Here is a 21620-nt window from a genome sequence, read left to right as displayed (position 1 = left end):
TACATCAAGGTTGTATGGCACTCTACTCCGCATATTAACCAGAATACCCTCCGTCCCTCACCAAGGTCCAATTGAGGTGCTCTGAAATGATAATTCCAGTTGTTTTAAAACCTGGGGGTTCTTGTGTTTTGTTTTGTTTTTCCACAGTGCATATCAGTTCTAATATCATTTTACTCAGCTGCTTTGTGGTGGAGATTTTACCACCACTGGACTCAGCTTTACAACGCCATCGTACGAGGTCATGGAATACAAGCATCAGACATGTTTCAACAAGTCTAAATTAACGCAATTATCTAAACCACATGTTTGAATGAAAGTTAGTAGAAAGATAGTAGCTGAAATGTTTAATATTATCAATGGACCTTGCTGAGATGCCTCCTGTTTCAACTTGCAGGAATGAGCAGCCTATACTTATCATAGGTAGTAGTAACAATCCATAAACTACTGTGCTAGCACAATAGAAAAGTCATAGATAATGGACAAGCATATACAACTTCTACCTAAGACACTAGTTTTTTTTTTCCTTTTTCCATTTTTGCTCTTGAAAGAACAGGTTTAAGGATCACATTCAGTTGCCCCTTGGTGGTCCCATGTCCAAAATCTCAACAATGAAGCTGGTGAATAAAATGATATAACCAATATGCACAATGGCAAAAGCTAAAAAAACCCCAGAATTGTCCTTTAATGCCATTTGACTCAATTATATGAGCTTTACAATACTCATTAACTTCAATAATTCTCCACTCTGGCAACTTAGTTTTGTATAGCACCTTTCAAGGAACCCAAGGATGCTTTACACTACATAAGAACAAAAAAAAAAGTGTCCAAAGAAGCAGTGTTGCAAATCTCTGCTGAAATAGAATTCCAAAGGGTGGGGGTTGCCACACTAAAGGCTCTATCCCCAGAAGTTCGCAGGCTGGTGTGGGGAATGGAAAGCAGGCCCTTGTCTGCGGACCACAGATTCGAGGATGGAATATAGGGGTTGAGGAGGTCTGATAGGTACTGGGGGGTATAGGGCTATACGGAAACCAGAAGGGCACCAAGACCTGAGCCTTGAGGGACACCACAACTCAATTGAGCCATTGAGGAAGAAGAGTTATCCAAAACAACAAGACAAGTTCTGTTGGAGAGGTATGAGTGTGAAAAAGTAAGAGCTGAGCCCTTGATGCCTACTCAAGTCCAAGCAATGTAAAATGATACTGTGATTGACTGTGTAAAAGCCAGCACTTAAGTCTAAAAGAACTAAAATTGAGCAGTCACCTTTGTCTGCAGTCAGCAGTAGGTCATTGGTAACCTTAACTAAAGCTGTCTCAGTATTATGAAGTTCTCTAAAACCAGACCAGAAACTGTTAAAAAACATTATTAGTATTAATAAAAGATACCAGATGAGAATAAATTACATTCTCCATAACCTTAGATAAAAAGACAATTTGGAGATTGATCTGTCGTTACTTAAGGACAGGGGATTCAAATTAGGTTTCTTTAGCAATGGGTGGACAATGGCATGCTTAAAAATGTCTGGAAAACAACCAGAGGCCAGAAAATTATTTTAGAAAAATTGCAGAATAACAGTGGAAAATACCTTCTTGAGCAGCTTAGTGGAGATGATGTCTAAGATGCAGGAGGATGAGTTCATATGGGAGACTTAAATTGTAATGGGTTGAAACTGGGTAAAAGAGGCAGAATTGACATGGGGAATGGAAAGAATGCAAGGGTCAGTCTGGATTTGGGACCTGATATTCTTCACCCCATTTACAAAATGAACAAGCAATTTTTTCAGATAGCTCAACATCAGGTTCAAAAAAAGAAGTGGAGAGACCATGACTAAGTATTAACAGAATCAGTTACCCTAAAGTGAACTTTAGGATTGTGGTTATTTCTAGATATCGATTCAGAGAAGAAAAGTGATCTTGTATCCTTAACTGCTTTCTGGTAAATTAACATTTTGTTTTTTGTTTTTTAACTTAAATCTTTATTGACACATTTCTGTGACATTGCAACAAACTTACAAACAAATAAAAGAAAACGAACATAAAACTGCTTGGGGATTGCCTTCATATTTTCACAGCCTTGCAGATTAGTGCATCTATGAATTATCATTCCAGTTCAGTGTCGTCTTTTTGAGTCTTGTATGGTGTCCATTTTTCCCATTTTCTGTCCAGTTGTGCTTCATGTAGTCTCAGGATGTGTGTCAATTTTTCCATTAGAAAGATTTCTTCCACAATCGTTAGCCATTGATCTTTCGTTGGTGGTGAACATTTGGTTTTTAGGGGTGTTATGTGCTATTTTGGAAATTCCGTTGTCTCCCAGATTTTCTACAGTCTTTTAAGGGCTCGAGTGTGATCGTTCGGTCAGGGGAGGTTACTTGATTCCTTGTTTTAAACGGTGCAGTTTGATCAAGGTTGGATAGGCACTGATCATCAAATGAATTTAACAGTGCATCTAGATTGAGAGGGGATATAGTGGAATTAAAAGATAATGAAGTAAAAGTAGCACAGAATTTAACTGTAGAACCAGCATTGAGAATGTGAGAGCGTGTTTTAGGATAGAGACTAGGAATAGAGAGCTGTAATGGAACTTTAAAAAACAACAATTTTACGGTCAGTTACAAGCATATTCACAAGAGTAAGTCACTCGAGAGAGAAACCAGATGACAGTACAAGGTCTTTGGAATATGTGGCCCCTTTAACAGATTGAATCAGGTTAAAAAATCTATAAGATCTTTAAAAAAAAAGGGGGGGGGGCTGAGGGAATGGGAAGGACAACATATGTGAATATTAAAATCGTCAAGAATAAGCACCGTCATATTTAGGCACGACAATGGATAGAAGCCCAGAAAGCTCAGAAAGGAAACTAACTGAATTAGGGGGCCTGTAAATTAAGATGCAGAACAAAGGGGCAAGGCCGGTGATAAGAAACTTAAAACCTCAAAGGAGACACCACCCTATTGGGGTGGACTCCATCATTCTTGAAGCCGGAGAAACGATCCCAAAACCAATTAAAATTGTCAATAAAGGGCGTCCGGGTGGCGTGGCAGTCTATTCCGTTGCCTACCAACACGGGGATCGCCAAGTCGAATCCCCCATCCCTACAGACATAATTGGCCGTGTCTGCGGGTGGGAAGCCGGATGTGGGTATGTGTCCTGATCGCTGCACTAGCGCCTCCTCTGGTTGGTCGGGGTGCTTATTCAGAGGGGAGGAGGAACTGGGGCAAATAGTGTGATCCTCTCACGCGCTACGTCCCCCTGATGAAACTCCTCACTGTCAGGTGAAAAGAAGCGGCTGGCGACTCCACATGTATGGGAGGAGGCATGTGGTAGTCTGCAGCCCTCCCCGGATCGGCAGAGGGGATGGAGCAGCAATCGTAACGGCTCGGAAGAGTCTGGTAATTGGGCAGATACAATTGGGGAGAAAAGGGGGGAGGGGGTGTTCAATAAAAGCTATATTGTAGGCTCTGCAGGCGGACTTGGAGCCAAGGCTGGAGGCTGAGGATTCTGCTGAAACGCTCTGCTCCAGGAGCCAGTGTGGGAATAGGACTTGAAATAAAAACCATTAGCGACAGACACTTCAGAACCATGGACAGTGAACAGCGATCATTTTGGAGCCCACCACCACAAATAAGCAATATTGTTGATAAATAATATTATTAGATTGGCACAGCAGCCTATTAAATATATATGTTATGGTAAGTGTGCATAATGACAGCTGAGTTGGTAAATTTACAGATTGAGCAGTAATTCCACATAATGACCATTTTCCATACGTATACAGAAAAGTGGCAGCAGCGGCCAGAATAAAATCAGTTGGCATGGCAGCCTATTAGATTTTAAATAACTTACCATATTCTCTGGTGTAGGTCTTCCTTTGCCAATTAACTGCAACTCTTCATTAAAACTTAACCTTAGATAATAGATTCGCAATGATGTCCTCCTCACTAGCCGTAGCTAACTACCTAGCTTCTTCTTCACTAGTTTGTGATTTGTGCCCCCCCCACCCCCACCCCCCCAGCAGGCCGAACTCGTCATAAAATTGGGGATAAAAAAGCTCACCCATTTAGAGGGAAGATATGATTGGTCATATTTACATTTGAAATTGCTCTCTCGTTGAATTACTCTTGCTCAGACCTCTGTAAAATTACAGCTGGACCACCAATCACAGAGCTGAAAGCGTAGCATTTTCTTCCCAGCAACTGCAGAGGCGGCACAATTCTGATAGGAAGAAAAAAGAGCTTCTTTCATTTAACCCTTCACATTCAGACACGGACTGAATGGGCAAGTTTGAAGGGTTTATTTCCCCTCCGAGATTCGCCACCTTAACGTGGTGGAGGGGTTTATGTGTCCCGGTGATCCTGGGAGCTGTGTTGTCGGGGGCAGTAGCCCCTGGTAGGGTCTCCCAAGGCAAATTGAGTGATTCCCGAGAAACCCTATGAAATTACACCAGCAGAGTTACACCTCCCTCAAAAAAGGAAACCGACCCCCTCTCGAGCCAGACCTGGGAAGGGAGCTCGCCAGCGAGCATCTGGTGGCTGGGCCTTGGCCCATGGGGCCCAGTCGGGCCCAGCCCGAAAAAGCAACACGGAGCCACCACCTTGTGGACCCACCACACGTGGGGATGAGCACTGGGTTAGGGTGCAATGCAGGCAAAGGTGGGGACAGGGGTGTGCCAACTACCGCAATCACAGATTGGTCCTTGGTACGTGGACTGTCCCCTCGGTACGTGGACTGAAAATGGCTTCTGCCAGACATTTTTCCAGCAATGGCGCAGCATTGAAACGTAGTGTGGAGCTTGATCTGATGACACACTCACAAACAGAGGAACAAGAAGAGCACAGTTTGTACACAAAGGTACTAAAGATGTACCCCAGATCTACCATCACAGGTATAGTTGGTCCCCTGGTGTGCATAACTGTACTTGTGAAGGTACAAATGGTGGCAAGGTTATAAAAAAGTCCATGAAAGTGTAACGTATTGTACCTTTGAGCACAATATTTGACCTTCAGAAGGTACGATTCTACTGTTTTGTTTTTTTCTGAGAGTGTATGCAAGACTAATCTGACACGGGATGTGCAGCAAAACAATGATAAAGTCGAGCGACAGGTTTAAAAGCTACCAGAAAGCCAGCTGATCCTTTTCCAAGTAGACAGCTAATAGCACTTGAACTGAACACACTGGCCTGACTAATCTGGCACATGTAGCTCCTCCGTCTTGAATTAGTTTGAAGGAAAAGTGTTGCACATTAGCCAACAAATAACTTAATTTTCACTCCAAGAGAGAGCGAGAGAGAGAGAGAGCGAGAGAGAGAGCGAGAGAGAGCGCTCAGGTCTTATGAAAACTAGCTACCAACCTCACTTGGAAGTGTCAGAGGAGCTCGGGTGATTGGCAAGCTCGGCGCTGAGCTCGATGGCTGCCAACCATGGCGTGAGTACGTGTGTCAGCTTTCCAAAACTTTTTTTGCCTCCCGCCAGAGGAGTCCACGAGTTGCAGACCTCAAACTGCTTTTGATAACTGGCTCTCAACTCTTTCTGAGTCCCCCATTTTTTTTTTCATTTTAGAAAGTAAAAGTAACAGGAGTAAGGAAGGGGGTGGAAAAGGAATGACAGAAGGATGGTGGAAGTTCTGCTGGAAACGGGCTAATCACCCTCGAACGCTCGCTATGTGCTTGCTCGGGGCATTAGGATGTCGCATGTTTAGTATTATGGGTTGAAATGGGGGCGGCACGGTGGTGCAGTGGTTAGCGCGGTCGCCTCACAGCAAGAAGGTCCTGGGTTCGAGCCCCGGGGTAGTCCAACCTTGGTGGGTCGTCCCGGGTCGTCCTCTGTGTGGAGTTTGTATGTTCTCCCCGTGTCTGTGTGGGTTTCCTCCGGGGGCTCCGGTTTCCTCCCACAGTCCGAAGACATGTAGGTCAGGTGACTCGGCCGTACTAAACCGTCCCTAGGTATGAATGTGTGTGTGTGTGTCAACCAATGTAGCGAATTCAGGGGGCAGCCAGGAACCGCTGCAGCCAAGATGCGAACCCGGGTCTCCCGCACGACTACATTAACCAGTCGACTAAAGGGTCCAACCTGTTAGCCAAGGGCTAGTGAGTCCATTCATCCGTGATCGTTACACTACCCCCCTCCCTTCAGCATATCAGCTCCCTCACGCGCTTCCGATGGCCTCACGGTCTCACCATCCCACTTCTGACACCAAATACACACCCAGTTTTACCCAGTTCCCCCTTTGGGGTGAATAAAGTATTCTGATTCTGAGTCTGATGTCGGCCCTGTGTGACGGCCTGGCGGCCTGTCCAGGGTGTCTCCCCGCCTGCCGCCCAATGACTGCTGGGATAGGCTCCAGCATCCCCGCCACCCTGAGAGCAGGATAAGCGGTTCGGATAGTGGATGGATGGATGGGTTGAAATGTGGACCTACTGCTAATTTTCACAACAACAGGATGTATCACAACACCAGGCACGGACCCAACGCATCCCAGCACCCTGCTTGCAGTAACACAACAGCGTCCCATTAGGGCGGGGGCAAGGTCGCCGACGCTGTATTGTGCATTAGCGCATCATTTTTGTGCTGACACGGTAAGGGCGCCAGGCCCTATTTTGGTCATCCTACGGGTTGATGGACTCGCATTTGTCCGCTAACAAAGAGAAAAAGCAAAATATTGCATCACTGCACTTTGTGTCTTCCAGCTGACACGCACACACACACACGGGTAAGAACGAAGACCGAATCATTTCGTCTTCACCGAGTGTCTTTGTGATGGGTGAGGAGTGGCGAGAAGGCAATATCTTGGGGAGTTATTACAATACTATTAGAGGGACACTTGAGCAAGCGGGAGGGAGGGCCGCGTGGTCGGCACTCTTGTGTTATGTCGGTCTTCTGCAGATGAAGTGATTGTGGGATTGTGTTGAAAGAGGAAGAGATTGCTTTCTGCATCTGCTGAGCAAGAGCCACCTGCCCGCAGACGACGGGAGCAGGGGGGAAACGTGGAGGGGCTTTTCACTGCAGCAACACTGAATTCCCAGTCTCTTCATATCTACACACACATACATACGCACATCGCTGTTCATAACCAGCTATCATTTTCTCCAGTAAAGCATACAGGGGGCGTCCGGGTGGCGTGGCGGTCTATTCCGTTACCTACCAGCACGGGGGGTCGCCGGATCGAATCCCCGTGTTGCCTCCGGCTTGGTCGGGGGTCCCTACAGACACAAATGGCCATGTCTGCGGGTGGGAAGCCGGATGTGGGTATGTGTCCTGGTCGCTGCACTAGCGCCTCCTCTGGATAGCGTGATCCTCCCACGCGCTACGTCCCCCTGGTGAAACTCCTCACTGTCAGGCGAAAATAAGCGGCTGGTGACTCCACATGTATCGGAGGAGGCATGTGGTGGTCTGCAGCCCTCTTCGGATCAGCAGAGGGGGTGGAGCAGTGATTGGGACGGCTTGGAAGAGTGGGGTGATTGGCCGGATACAACTGGGGAATAATGATAATAATAATAATAATAATAGCAATAATAATAAGACAAAACACCATGGCCAGTGGCAACTGCAAAAAACCTGGGAGGACAAAGCAATGCATGGGAAGTACCCAAAAACAATGAAAGAGGCAGACGTGGACCAACAGAAGACACACCAGTGGCTGAGGAGCACCGGGCTGAAAGCAGAGACGGAGGGCCTGATAATCGCTGCACAAGACCAGAGCCTGGCAACCAGATCCCATCACCATGGCATCATCAAAGATGGAACAGACCCAAAATGCAGAATCTGTGGAATGTAGGAAGAAACCATCGACCACATCGTCTCAGGCTGCCGGCAACTGGCAGAGACCGAGTACATGTACAGGCACAACAAGGCAGCAGCACACCTGCACTGGAAGATCTGCAGGAGCTGCAAGATCAAGACGACTGAGAAGTGGTACCAACATCAATGAGAACAATGACGTCACCATCCTGTGGGACACGCCCATCCACACTGAGAGAGATAAAAGCCAACAAGCCTGACATCATTATCAAGGACAGGAAGCAAAAGAGGAGCATGCTCATCGACATGGCAACACCATCCAAAACAAGCAGCTCAGTGAAAGTCACAGAGAAGCTGACCAAGGACAAAGACCTGGAGACTGAAACCAACAGGATGTGGGGAATGAAGACCGGGACAACACCAGTGGTCGTCGGAGCTCTAGGACTCATGAAGAAGGGAATGGAAAAGTTCACCAACCGTATCCCAGGCAACATCAGCATCTGTCCGGTCCAGAAGATCGCCCTACTCGGAACAGTCCACATATTATGACGAGTACTGTCAATCAAGGTCCGTAGATTGGACCCGGCTCTGCAGGATGTGAAACAGGAAACGTGAAAGGAATAATAATAATAATGATACTAATAATAATGCATACAGCATACTGGCTAGCGAGCATCTCCCTCAACACTTGGGACACCGAGAGTAAATTAAAGTTTTCCATCGTAATTTTTGGAGCTGTCATTTTCTCAAAACAGATCGTATTCATTTGCACTCTGCCTCGTTGTACTTGGCATTAGGTCGCAGGCACATTTTAATGCTAAGTGACCATTTAAAGCAGCTGCCCCACCCCCCACCCCCCGCCCCAATCTAACATCGGGCACTAACCGAGGCCTGTACTTGACAGATAAAGGCTCTCATATCATCATGGGAGGAAACCCCCCCCCCAAAAAAATGAGTCAATGGTCAAATCTGTCAGAATCCCCATCCAGAATGTTCCTTATCGTCTGCTTGCTCAGAGAGAGAGAGAGAGAGAGAGAGAGAGAGAGAGAGAGAGAGAGAGAGAGAGAGAGAGAGAGAGAGAGAGAGAGAGAGAGAGAGAGAGAGAGAGAGAGAGAGAGAGAGAGAGAGAGAGAGAGAGAGAGAGAGAGCTGCAGGAGACAGGAAGTAGTGAGGCAGATGAGAATATTTTAAGATGAGACTTCATTTTCTCCATCATTTGCTTTTCTTTTCTCTTTGTTTTTGTGTCCTTGGTGGGCGGGGCTTCTGCCTAATTGACGCTGTAGAGCCGCAGGATTGGAAGGTTGTTAAAACCACACAGCTCCATGTCGCAACCCCCAATTATCTCCGCAGTCGTTTTCCGACCTGTGAACTGTTTTATCCTCTCTGTGCACGTGTCGGACAGTTGTTGCCAGCTTCAGGACCACATGGCTGCGAGGAAAAGAGGAATCGAACGCGTGGATAATTGCTTTCTTGTCGAAGGACGACGATGGGAAGCGGCGGTTCAAGTTCAAGTACAGGCAAGCTGTGTTTTCACAATCCGTGCTGACTGTAGACGACACACATACCCAAACCGTGCACACAAATACACGACTACACATATTTGCACACACACACCTGCGCAGCGCACAGACCCACACACATGCACACACACACACCTGCACAGTGCACAGACCCACACACATGCACACACACCTACACAGTGCACAGACCCACACACATGCACACACATACACCTGCACAGTGCACAGACCCACACACATGCATACACACCTACACAGTGCACAGACCCACACACATGCACACACACCTACACAGTGCACAGACCCACACACATGCACACACACACACACACCTGCACAGTGCACAGACCCACACACATTCACACACACCTACACAGTGCACAGACCCACACACATGCACACACACACACCTGCACAGTGCACAGACCCACACAGATGCACATACATATCTACACACACACACACACACACACACATGCACATACAACGGCACACAACAGCGGCCTGTTGTGGGATTCCTCCAGTCAGAGGAAGCCCTGTAAACACCGCTTCCTGCGGATGTCGTCGCCCCCTATCAATAAACAACTTTTCACCTGTGGAGTCCTTCTCCCCCTACTACAAAACACCCCCACCCCCACCCCTACCCCCCCCCACCCGTGTACCAGGAGCATCGTTTAACCGCTCTCCGTAGACTCCTGTAACCATAGAAACATATCAGGCAGGTGAGAGTGACATATAATTTCTCCAAAGCTGATAGGGAGTATGATATCGCCCCGCAAAACTGCTTTTTCACCCAGACAGGTGAGGCGGGGGGGAAAAAAAGACAAAAAAGAGCAAAGCCCGGAGGGCAGAAGAGATACCGCAGCAGCTGCACAGTCTTTATCTGCCGCGCAGTTGCAGGGGGAATAAAAAGACACGTTTTCTACACAAGTTTCCTTCCTCGCCGCCCGACAAACAAATGCAGGATGTTTATTATTTTGTTTGAGTATCGACCCGCACGCACACACACACACACACACACACACACACACACACACACACACACACACACGAGAATGGATCAGGCACAGACTTGTTGCAGTGCAGCAAAGGAAGATGAGTTTCCCACTTTAATCAAGTTTGGGTGAATTGCAGACGGGGTAAGAGCGCAGGGTGGTGCGGGGCTATATGAGACAATATAACAGGGGTCCCCAATAGGCGGCCCGCGGGCCACGTCCGGCCCGTGACGGGTTGATTTATGGTCCGCGAGAATTTTTGGAGAAATGCCAGAAGGAAGAATGTTTTTTTTATTTCCCTACCAAAAAAAAAGAAAAAATTAACTTCTTAGTAAAAGTAAGACTAGTAATATATCGAAAAATAGATGAAAAATCTCTGTTTAAATTATAACACCTGCAACATATCGACACCAAAACAAACTAACAAACAACATGCTGCTGGAGGTTGAGTGGCCCGTGGTTTTAAAAGTGGCCCGCTATGAAAAGTAATTGGGGACCCCTGCAATATAAGGATGACAGCACGAAAGGTCCAGACGGCAAACTAGAACAACCACGGGCGGTCATTTTCCGTGGTCATTGTAGGTAGGAGTGGAATCCCGGTCATTCTGGTGTTAAGCTTATTTCTTTTTAAAAAGTGAAGAACATGAGAACAGAAGGGCGGTCATGTTCACGGAGGTAAGGGGGGGGAGCGATGGGATTGATTGGACCCCTTGGACGAGGGGCTCTGCTGGCAGAATGAGGTGTCATGGCTGACCCTGAATGCTGATGTGTCCTTTTTGGCCGTTGCCCAAACCACACACTTGTCCTTATTTTCAACAACAGTGGCGTTTCTTTCGGAGGGGACAGCAGTCTGGAGACCTCATTGTTTGTTTTCAGCGTTATGTGTTCCTAAAATAGGTGCGTCATGCCTGGTTCGCTTGACGATGGTGTGCCTCTGCAGCTGGCACTCCAGTGCATGTGGATGTTAATTAAAACCGTACTCAAAAAGGGAGGATTTCACTATAGTGTGCGCATCTTGTTCTCGAGTGCAGGATGCTGTCGAAAACCACGGTTTTTTGTTACGGTCATTATTTTATTAACAAATTGTTTAATTGAGGAGCAACAGGAGGCAGTGTTTTATGGTGACAGCTGAATGGCAAAGCAGGTGGCCGGTGTTATTGGCTGTTTTACAATGTCACCTAGAAAGGCACAGACTGGGGAATGAAGCTGGACTTCTTAAAATACCTTCTTGCGCTTTTACTTGAGCACTGGTTTTGCTCTTAGATGCTTGTTTAGAGAGAAGATGCACTTATGACCTCTGATGACTAGTAGTTCTCCTGATTTCCTACGTTAAATGCACTTATTGTCGCTTTATGCATGTCGGCTAAATGACTGTAATGTAATGTAATGTTGTCTGTTAAAACTTGAATCGCTTTGTGTAAACTCATAGTTACAGAGAAAACTATTTTCCTGGCTGATGATACGACAATATTTCTATCTAATAGACATGAGGGGACCAAAGCAGTTAGATGAGGAATTTTCTGCTGTGTCAGGTCAGGTTTGAAAATGGAATGTGACCTATCAGAAGTGAATGGAGTCCCTGCGAAGAGCATGACTACATACCTGGGTGTTGTCATCGATAAGAATAGGAAAAACTTCGCAGCAACTTAAAACTTCAGCCCTGTAGTTGAAAAAAATAATGAAAAACTTTAACGTGGTTGGCGAAAGATCTTTCATTAGAGTTTTGTAGTCTAAAGCTGAGGGAATATCCAGATCCGTTTATGTGTCCTTATCACTGGAAGTGGCTACTGGAATATACAAAAAATAGATAAGATTTTATTTAATTTCATTTGGAGGAACAAATAATAATTTACATTTAAATTAATAATAATATAAATTATTAATGATTAATAATAATATAAATTCAAATGATAATTTAAATTCTCTATTTAAGGTCATAATACCTTGGAACTGACTTTTTTTTAAATATATATTTACGGCCATAAATTGTGTGACAAGAAGGAATAACAATGGGGAAATTGGACATCCTTGTCTTATTGCACAACAATATATTGTCATTATTATTATCATTATTATTATTATTATTACACTATATTGGGCGGCACGGTGGCGCAGTGGTTAGCGCGGTCACCTCACAGCAAGAAGGTTCTGGGTTCGAGCCCTGGGGGGAGTCCAACCTTGGGGGTCATCCCGGGTCATCCTCTGTGTGGAATTTGCATGTTCTCCCCGTGTCTGTGTGGGTTTCTTCCGGGTGCTCTGGTTTCCTCCCACAGTCCAAAGACATGTAGGTCAGGTGACTCGGCCATATTAAATCGTCCCTAGGTATGAATGTGTGTGTTGGCCCTGTAATGGTCTGGTGGCCTGTCCAGTGTGTCTCCGTGCCTGCCGCCCAATGACTGCTGGGATAAGCTCCCGCATCCCGTGAGCCTGAGAGCAGGATAAGCGGTTTGGATAATGAATGAATGCACGAGCACGCAACCAAACGCTGTAGCCGTAATGCTTCTAACACTCCCGCATACCTTTTGTTCTCAAAAACCTCTGTTTACAACAAACAGGTATACAACTGTCATACAGAAAAAAATAGCAACTTTACACAGACCAAAGTCCATTCGTTTTAAGTCCTTTTAGAGTTCAAATAAAATGTACTTCCTTTAAAATGTTGAAAGTCTTAATAGCTTTTTTTTTTCTTCCACATTTTCAATTATGGTGCCATACAGTTTGAGTCAACAACAAATCAATCAAAGCAGGTTTGTAGTCAGACCGTTTTGATTTGTGGATGTGAAATTTACCAAGAATAATCAGAAGCTGAATTATACAGGCAATACTGCTGAATGTCCCATAGAGCACAAAATATAACATCACATCAAATACATTAATCTGTACATTACTAACCATTTTTCCATTTATAAGGTCTTGCATGTCAATCCAAAATAACTTTGAATGGGGTCAGTAAAAAACAAAACAAATGAAATATAGTTTCTCTATCTGAATTACAACAAAACACAAGCATTTTCCATCTACTACTACTACTACTACTTCTGACTGCTCCCGTTAGGGGACAGCACAGCAGATCATCCATTTCCATCTCTTCCTGTCCTCTGCATCTTCATCTGTCACACCAGCCACCTGCATGTCCTCCCTCACCACATCCATAAACCTCCTCTTTGGCCTTCCTCTTCTCCTCTTCCCTGGCAGCTCCATATTCAGCATCCTTCTTCCAATATACCCAGCATCTCTCCTCCACACATGTCCAAACCATCTCAATCTTGTCTCTCTTGCTTTGTCTCCAAACCGTCCAACCTGAGCTGTCCCTCTAATATACTCGTTCCTAATCCTGTCCTTCTTCATCACTCCCAATGAAAAGCTTATCATCTTTAACTCTGCCACCTCCAGCTCCACCTCCGGTCTTTTCATCAGTGCCACTGTCTCCAAACCATATAACATAGCTGGTCTCACTACCATCTTGTAAACCTTCCCTTTAACTCTTGCTGGTACCCTTCTGTTGCAAATCACCCCTGACACTCTTCTCCACCCACTCCACCCTGCCTGCACTCTCTTCTTCACCTGTCTCCTGCACTCCCCGTTAATGTGGACAGTTGACCCCAAGTATTTAAACTCATACACCTTCGTCACCTCCACTCCTTGCATCCTCACCATTCCACTGTCCTCTCTCTCATTCACACATAGGTATTCCGTCTTTCTCCTACTGACTTTCATCCCTCTCCTCTCCAGTGCACACCTCCACCTCTCCAGGCTCTCCTCCACCTGCACCCTACTCTCGCTACAGACCACAATGTCATCCGCAAACATCATAGTCCACGGAGACACAGGTCTATTCCATATTTAGCTTAAATCTTTCCAAGACTTCTTTAGTAGGGTGATGTCTCTCCAGTCGTCTCTCAGTGACGTCACATACTACCCAGGTATGACACGTGGCGGTGCCACCAGAAGGATCTGGTCTGTCCATGTGATCGTGTGTTGCTCTACTTACTGAGCCCGAGTTGTTTTTGACTGCAGTCTCCCTTTGAAGAAGGAAACGATTCTCGGCAGGGCGCCGGCTGTAGCCTTTGTAACCGTGAAGTTATACGACAAAGGGAAAACTGTCTGTAATACACTCCTAATGCTGTGTCTACATGTCTTACAGGCTTTGCAGAGACCCCAAAGCGGGCCGGGAGTCTTAGAGTACAGACGTACCCTCGTCTCCCTTATGACTAAAGTGACATTTTAAACAAACCGTTTCCTCCGGCGGAGAAGCTGAACCGTTTGGTCACAAGCGACATGACATTCCTGACACACACACGCACACACGCACGCACACACACACACACATGCTCTGTCTGTTCCCCCTGAATTGTGTCAGTGTAAATCACTGCCTGTGAGAGCCTCTGCACCGAGGCTATGAAAGATTCCTAACAGCTGGTGAGCGCAGAACAGATGCAGAGCACACCAATAATCTGCTGAAATCCTTCTTTTTTTCCCCCTCTCTCTTCTTCTTCTTCTGTATCTGAGGACAGATTTAGAGCAGCCCCACTTATGCCAGCTGAATGGAACTGTCTCGCTGGATAACTCTCTTTCTCCACGGAACTGTGAGCGAGAGACAGAGGGAGAGAGACAGACAGAGACAGAGACAGAGGGAGATTGATTGTGGGCGGCTGCTCAAATCGACCAAAGTGATATTCCCATATTGTTTTCATCTGTTTCCGAGTGTGGGGAATTGAAACGTAAAATGTATAACATCTGATGATTGCCAGTTTTCATTTTGGCTTGGTGGGTTCCCGCAGCCGTAATATGTGAGGACTAAATTAGAAGCGGGAGGAAGCGGAGACGTCTCACACTGGTTGGGGGGGGGGGCGGCCTCTCTGTCCATTTGTATTCTTGCCGTTAAGGCAAAAAGTAGTCAATTAAAAGCCTGCATTGATGTGAGGATTATGCCATTAGCGGAGACCAGGATTCTCATTAGCTGCTGCGCCACTGTTGGGCAGGACTGAGTCCACAGATAGAAGTAAAGTGTTATGGAGTCCACCCGCAATTTAAAGGTCGATTATTATTCCACTTGTCTGTCTGTCTGTCTGTGTGCCTGTCTGTGTGTCTGTCTACCTGTCTGTGTCTGTGTGTCTGTCAGTCAGTCGGCCGGTCGGTCAGTCAGTCTGCCTGCCTGGGTGTCTGTCTGTCTGCCTGTCTGTCTGCCTGCCTGCCTGCCTGTCTGTCTGTCTGTCTGTCTGTGTGTGTCTGTCAGTCAGTCGGCCGGTCGGTCGGTCAGTCAGTCTGTCTGTCTGTCTGTGTGTCAGTCAGTCAGTCTGCGTGTGTGTGTCTGTCTTTGTGTGTGTGTGTGTGTGTGTCAGTCAGTCAGTCAGTCAGTCTGCCGGTCTGTCTGTCTGTGTCAGTCAGTCAGTCAGTCAGTCAGTCCGTGTGTGTGTGTGTGTGTGTGTGTGTCTGTCTATAAGTGCAGTGGTACCAGAAAGCAGCTGGGGTGTAGACGTGGAACACAGCAGCCAGTATGTTTCAGGTAAATGTCAGTGGTGCATGTCATTATGGGCTCTTTGTCTCAACATGCAGAAGTAACTTCAGCAGCGTGGGTGATGGTGGCTGATGAGAGGACGCGTTGTATTCATGATCTGTGTACTTTTAGATAAGCAACATACTATGTCTTAAAACATTACCCACAATCCTCATTTGCCAGGCTTGGAAGGGGGAAGTCTTTTCTTCTCATAAGCTGTCATGGCGGGTGTAGACTAGCAGCAACAGCAAGTACAATTACAACGGTTTAATTCAGGTAGTGGATAAGATGTAGGGTTAGGTTGTGGTTCAGGTTAGGGTCAAGGTTAGGTCCTGGTTACTGAGTGCTCTCATCGTATTGAACGTGGAGACTGAGTACTATCTTCATCTTATCACAGCTTTGTGAGAAAAAATATCTCTGGAACAATGATCACTTCCATCTTTGACCACTAGGGGCACCCGAGCGTCAGCCAGAAACGCTCTCATGAGTCATTTTCAGAGACTTGAAAAATCGACCTATATGCAAGGTCCTAAAATCCGTTGTATTTCTTCCCAAATACTGTTTTATTTTCTCACATTTTTGATTTTCTTGGTTTTTATTTTTGTGTGTTTTTTCGGACACAGTGTTCCTTTAAGACATTTTGTGTAGTGAACAACAATAACAAAAACACAAGCAAAATGGTTCTCTACCAGAAAATGGTGGCTTGCCCCCTCCAGGTTGGGGATGAGTTGTTGCCTCAAGTGAAGGAGTTCAGGTATCTCGGGTAGGGTAGTGAGGGTAGGATGGAGCGGGAGATTGACAGGCGGATTGGTGCAGCATCAGCAGTACTGCAGACGTTGTACCGGACCGTTGTGGTGAAGAGGGAGCTGAGCCGGAAGGCAAAGCTCTCAATTTACCAGTCAGTCTTCGTTCCGACCCTCACCTATGGTCATGAGCTTTGGGTAGTGACCGAAAGGGTGAGATGGTGGATACAAGCGGCTGAAATGAGTTTCCTCCGTAGGGTGTCTGGGCTCAGCCTTAGAGATAGGGTGAGGAGCTCGGACATCCGGAGGGAGCTCGGAGTAGAGCCGCTGCTCCTTCGCATCGAAAGGAGCCAGTTGAGGTGGTTCGGGCATCTGATAAGTATGCCTCCTGGATGTCTTCCTTTGGAGGTTTTCCGGGCACGACCAACTGGGAGGACACCCCGGGGTAGACCTAGAACTCGCTGGAGGGGACTACATGTCCAATCTGGCCTGGGAATGGCTTGGGATCCCCCAGGAGGGGCTGCAGGGTGTTGCTGGGGAGAGGGTCTGGAGTGCCCTACTTATCTTGCTGCCACCACGACCCGACCCCGGAGAAGCAGCTAAAGATGAATGTTTCTTGGATTTCTGACTTGTTTGTCTCCAGTTGTGGCAATCACTTCAATATTTTCCCCCCTCTATCCCATACAGTAAACCCACGTGTGATTACTGACATGCACACTGTGTCGGCACACTCGTGCGCACTTAATATGCCATGACAACAAATTCTGTTCACAAATACTGTAACAATGTCCGCAAAATCTCCAGATTCTGCATACTTATATGTTTGTGTCTGAAATCAGATTTCACGTTACGTTCTGTAATTCTGCCTGTGTTCATACACTCCTACGTAGTCATTTACATTTACATAGGACGACCAGCTTCCTCTCTCTCTCCTATTCATTCTCTTCTCACTGTCTCTCCCCCCTTTTCTCTCGCCGTAGTCCTCTCCTGTTCTATTGTGTGTTTTCTCGGTAGTTAAACGGATGCTCCATTGAATCTAATCATATGATTAAAATTCAGGATGAAGGGGAGCTGATGTGAATTGGGTTTTGATTGTGCTAATTATGTAACCGTCCCACCTCCCACGTTGGCGCGCCGGCCCATTAAAAGGATTGTCTTGAATGGGTGTGTTAGCTAACTTTGCCATATTATTCAACCTGTTTTATCTAGCCGAAACAGAAAGACACGAGAAAGTAAATTACGGCGCCGACATTTGCAATATTACAAAATGCATTTATTTGTCGTTATCATCAAACTGAGACATGCCTGTTGCTCTTCAGCTATTGAACACCCACGCTGTTGTCCTCATTATTGGAGACTGAGGACCCGGGAATGGAAATGTGCTCTTTGGTGTCATTTTCCTGTCTCTCACGAGTGCCAGGAAGTGTTATTCAGGTAATGGGGGTAATTTGAGGAGGCATTAGTCGAACACCCTCAGGCACTTAGCGGCGACACACAGACCGACTGCTTCATCGCTGAAAATGACATCCATCTAAATGGTGAAACAAGGCGTTATTTCACGTGTTATGACAGTGATCTGTTTTTTGATGACCAAGTGGTAGTACTTTTGGTAGTTGGGGTAGTGGTTTGGGTAGTGTCAGGACATGTTGTACTGGCTCGTGTGAGGTTCATGTGGCTCAGTGTTTTCCGTGCCAGGCTATTCTTTTATGGCAGTCCATCTGTCCATTATCCAAACCGATTGTCCTGCTCAAGGTCGCGTGGATACTGGAGCCTATCCCAGCAGTCATTGGGCGGCAGGTGGGGAGACACCCTGGACAGGCCGCCAGGCCATCCGTCCATTATCCAAACCACTTACCCTGTTCTCAGGGTTGCGGGGATACTGGAGCCTATCCCAGAAGTCATTGGGTGGCAGGCAGGGAGACACCCTGGACAGGCCGCCAGGCCATCACAGGGCCTACACACGCATGCATTCACACCTAGGGACAATTTAGTACGGCCGATTCACCTGACCTACATGTCTTTGGACTGTGGGAGGAAACTGGAGCACCCGAAGGAAACCCACACAGACACGGGGAGAACATGCAAACTCCATACAGAGGATGACCTGGGATGACCCACAAGGTTAGACTACCCCGGGGCTCGAATCCAGGACCTTCTTGCTGTGAGGTGACTGCGCTAATCACTGTGCCACCGTGCCGCCCAAGAAATAGGAGCAACCAAAGTGTTCCTGATTCCTGACACTTTATATGTTAGCAAAGACACACAATGTCATAGACACGAAGCACATCTCTTGCATAGCACAGTTGTGTGTGTTGTACATTTTGAGAGATTTTGAAATGCATTCTCCACTTGTTGTACACACACAAAGACAAACACAGACACACAGACACACACACATCCATCATGGGACTTTGTTGTGAACAGAACGATACAGGGTCATTGTGTTTGTAATTGGAAGTAGGTCTAGTATTGACTGCACATTTTCAATTGAGTATCTAACATTACATATTATTTACATCATATTCTGACTGGATGCTTATCATTGACATAATAAAATAGAGGCCTTTGCAGCGGCTCAACAGAGCTAAAGCTAGCTGGTCTGAATCATGTTTTAAGCTAACCGACAACCCAGAAAAACAAGCTGTTTCTTTAAAATCCTACCTCTAATGAAACCACATGGATAATACCAAGTGATAAAAAACGAGGGGGAGACTAAGACAATAGTGGTGGAGTGCAGAAAACATGTTACATCTCTGTCGATGAAGTTTCTGTGAAATCCTACCTCGAATGAAATCACATGGACAATACCAAGTGATAGAAAATGAGGGGGAGACAAATAGAGAATAGTGGTGTGGTGCAGAAAACATGTTATATCTGTCGATGGTGTTTCTGTGAAATCTTACCTTAAATGAAACCACATGGACAATACCAAGTGATAGAAAACGAGGGGGAGACAAATAGAGAATAGTGGCGGGGTGCAGAAAACATGTTACATCTCTGTTGATGGAGTTTCTGTGAAGTCCTACCTCGAATGAAACCACATGGACAATACCAAGTGATAGAAAATGAGGGGGGGACTAATAGAGAATAATGGCGGGGTGCAGAAAACATGTTACATCTCTGTTGATGGAGTTTCTGTGAAATCCTACCTCGAATAAAACCACATAGACAATACCAAGTGATAGAAAACGAGGGGGAGACTAATAGACAATAGTGGTGGAGTGCAGAAAACATGTTACATCTCTGTTGATGGAGTTTCTGTGAAATCCTACCTCGAATAAAACCACATAGACAATACCAAGTGATAGAAAACGAGGGGGAGACTAATAGACAATAGTGGTGGAGTGCAGAAAACATGTTACATCTCTGTTTATGGAGTTTCTGTGAAGTCTACCTCGAATGAAACCACATGGACAATACCAAGTGATAGAAAACGAGGGGGAGACTAATAGACAATAGTGGTGGAGTGCAGAAAACATGTTACATCTCTGTTGATGGAGTTTCTGTGAAATCCTACCTCGAATAAAACCACATAGACAATACCAAGTGATAGAAAACGAGGGGGAGACTATTAGACAATAGTGGTGGAGTGCAGAAAACATGTTATATCTCTGTTGATGGAGTTTCTGTGAAGTCCTACCTCGAATGAAACCACATGGACAATACCAAGTGATAGAAAACGAGGGGGAGACTAATAGGCAATAATGGTGGAGTGCAGAAAACATGTTATATCTCTGTTGATGGAGTTTCTGTGAAGTCCTACCTCGAATGAAACCACATGGACAATACCAAGTGATAGAAAACGAGGGGGAGACCAATAGAGAATAGTGGCAGGGTGCAGAAAACATGTTATATCTGTCGATGGTGTTTCTGTGAAATCTTACCTTAAATGAAACCGTTACATGGACAATACCAAGTGATAGAAAATGAGGGGGAGACCAATAGAGAATAGTAGTGTGGTGCAGAAAACATGTTACATCTGTCGATGGTGTTTCTGTGAAATCTTACCTTTAATGAAACCGTTACATAGACAATACCAAGTGCTAGAAAACGAGGGGGAGACAAATAGAGAATAGTGGTGGGGTGCAGAAAACATGTTACATCTCTGTCGATGGAGTTTCTGTGAAATCCTACCTCGAATGAAACCACATGGACAATACCAAGTGATAGAAAACGAGGGGGAGACTAATAGAGAATAGTGGTGGGGTGCAGAAAACATGTTACATCTCTGTCGATGGAGTTTCTGTGAAATCCTACCTCGAATGAAACCACATGGACAATACCAAGTGATCGAAAACGAGGGGGAGACTAATAGACAATAGTGGTGGGGTGCAGAAAACATGTTACATCTCTGTCGATGGAGTTTCTGTGAAATCTTACCTTAAAGGAAACCGTTACATGGACAATACCAAGTGATAGAAAACGAGGGGGAGACTAATAGACAATAGTGGCGGGGTGCAGAAAACATGTTACATCTGTCGATGGTGTTTCTGTGAAATCTTACCTTTAATGAAACCGTTACATAGACAATACCAAGTGCTAGAAAACGAGGGGGAGACAAATAGAGAATAGTGGTGGGGTGCAGAAAACATGTTACATCTCTGTCGATGGAGTTTCTGTGAAATCCTACCTCGAATGAAACCACATGGACAATACCAAGTGATAGAAAACGAGGGGGAGACTAATAGAGAATAGTGGTGGGGTGCAGAAAACATGTTACATCTCTGTCGATGGAGTTTCTGTGAAATCCTACCTCGAATGAAACCACATGGACAATACCAAGTGATCGAAAACGAGGGGGAGACTAATAGACAATAGTGGTGGGGTGCAGAAAACATGTTACATCTCTGTCGATGGAGTTTCTGTGAAATCTTACCTTAAAGGAAACCGTTACATGGACAATACCAAGTGATAGAAAACGAGGGGGAGACTAATAGACAATAGTGGCGGGGTGCAGAAAACATGTTACATCTCTGTCGATGGAGTTTCTGTGAAATCCTACCTCGAATGAAACCACATGGACAATACCAAGTGATAGAAAATGAGGGGGAGACCAATAGAGAATAGTAGTGTGGTGCAGAAAACATGTTATATCTGTCGATGGTGTTTCTGTGAAATCTTACCTTAAATGAAACC

At 45.8% G+C, this 21620-nt stretch overlaps 1 protein-coding gene across 1 annotated transcript in view; it reads left to right on the top strand.

Annotated features, from left to right (window-relative positions):
• LOC130132862 (cadherin-22) overlaps nt 1–21620 on the top strand; it is a 147043-nt gene that overhangs the window by 66829 nt on the left and 58594 nt on the right. The window lies entirely within an intron of this gene.

The sequence above is a fragment of the Lampris incognitus genome, chromosome 2 (assembly GCF_029633865.1).
Source record: "Lampris incognitus isolate fLamInc1 chromosome 2, fLamInc1.hap2, whole genome shotgun sequence".
Classification (NCBI taxonomy): Eukaryota; Metazoa; Chordata; class Actinopteri; order Lampriformes; family Lampridae; genus Lampris; species Lampris incognitus.
The sequence above is the reverse complement of the archived record's forward strand: the minus strand, read 5'-3'. Positions and strand labels throughout refer to the sequence as shown.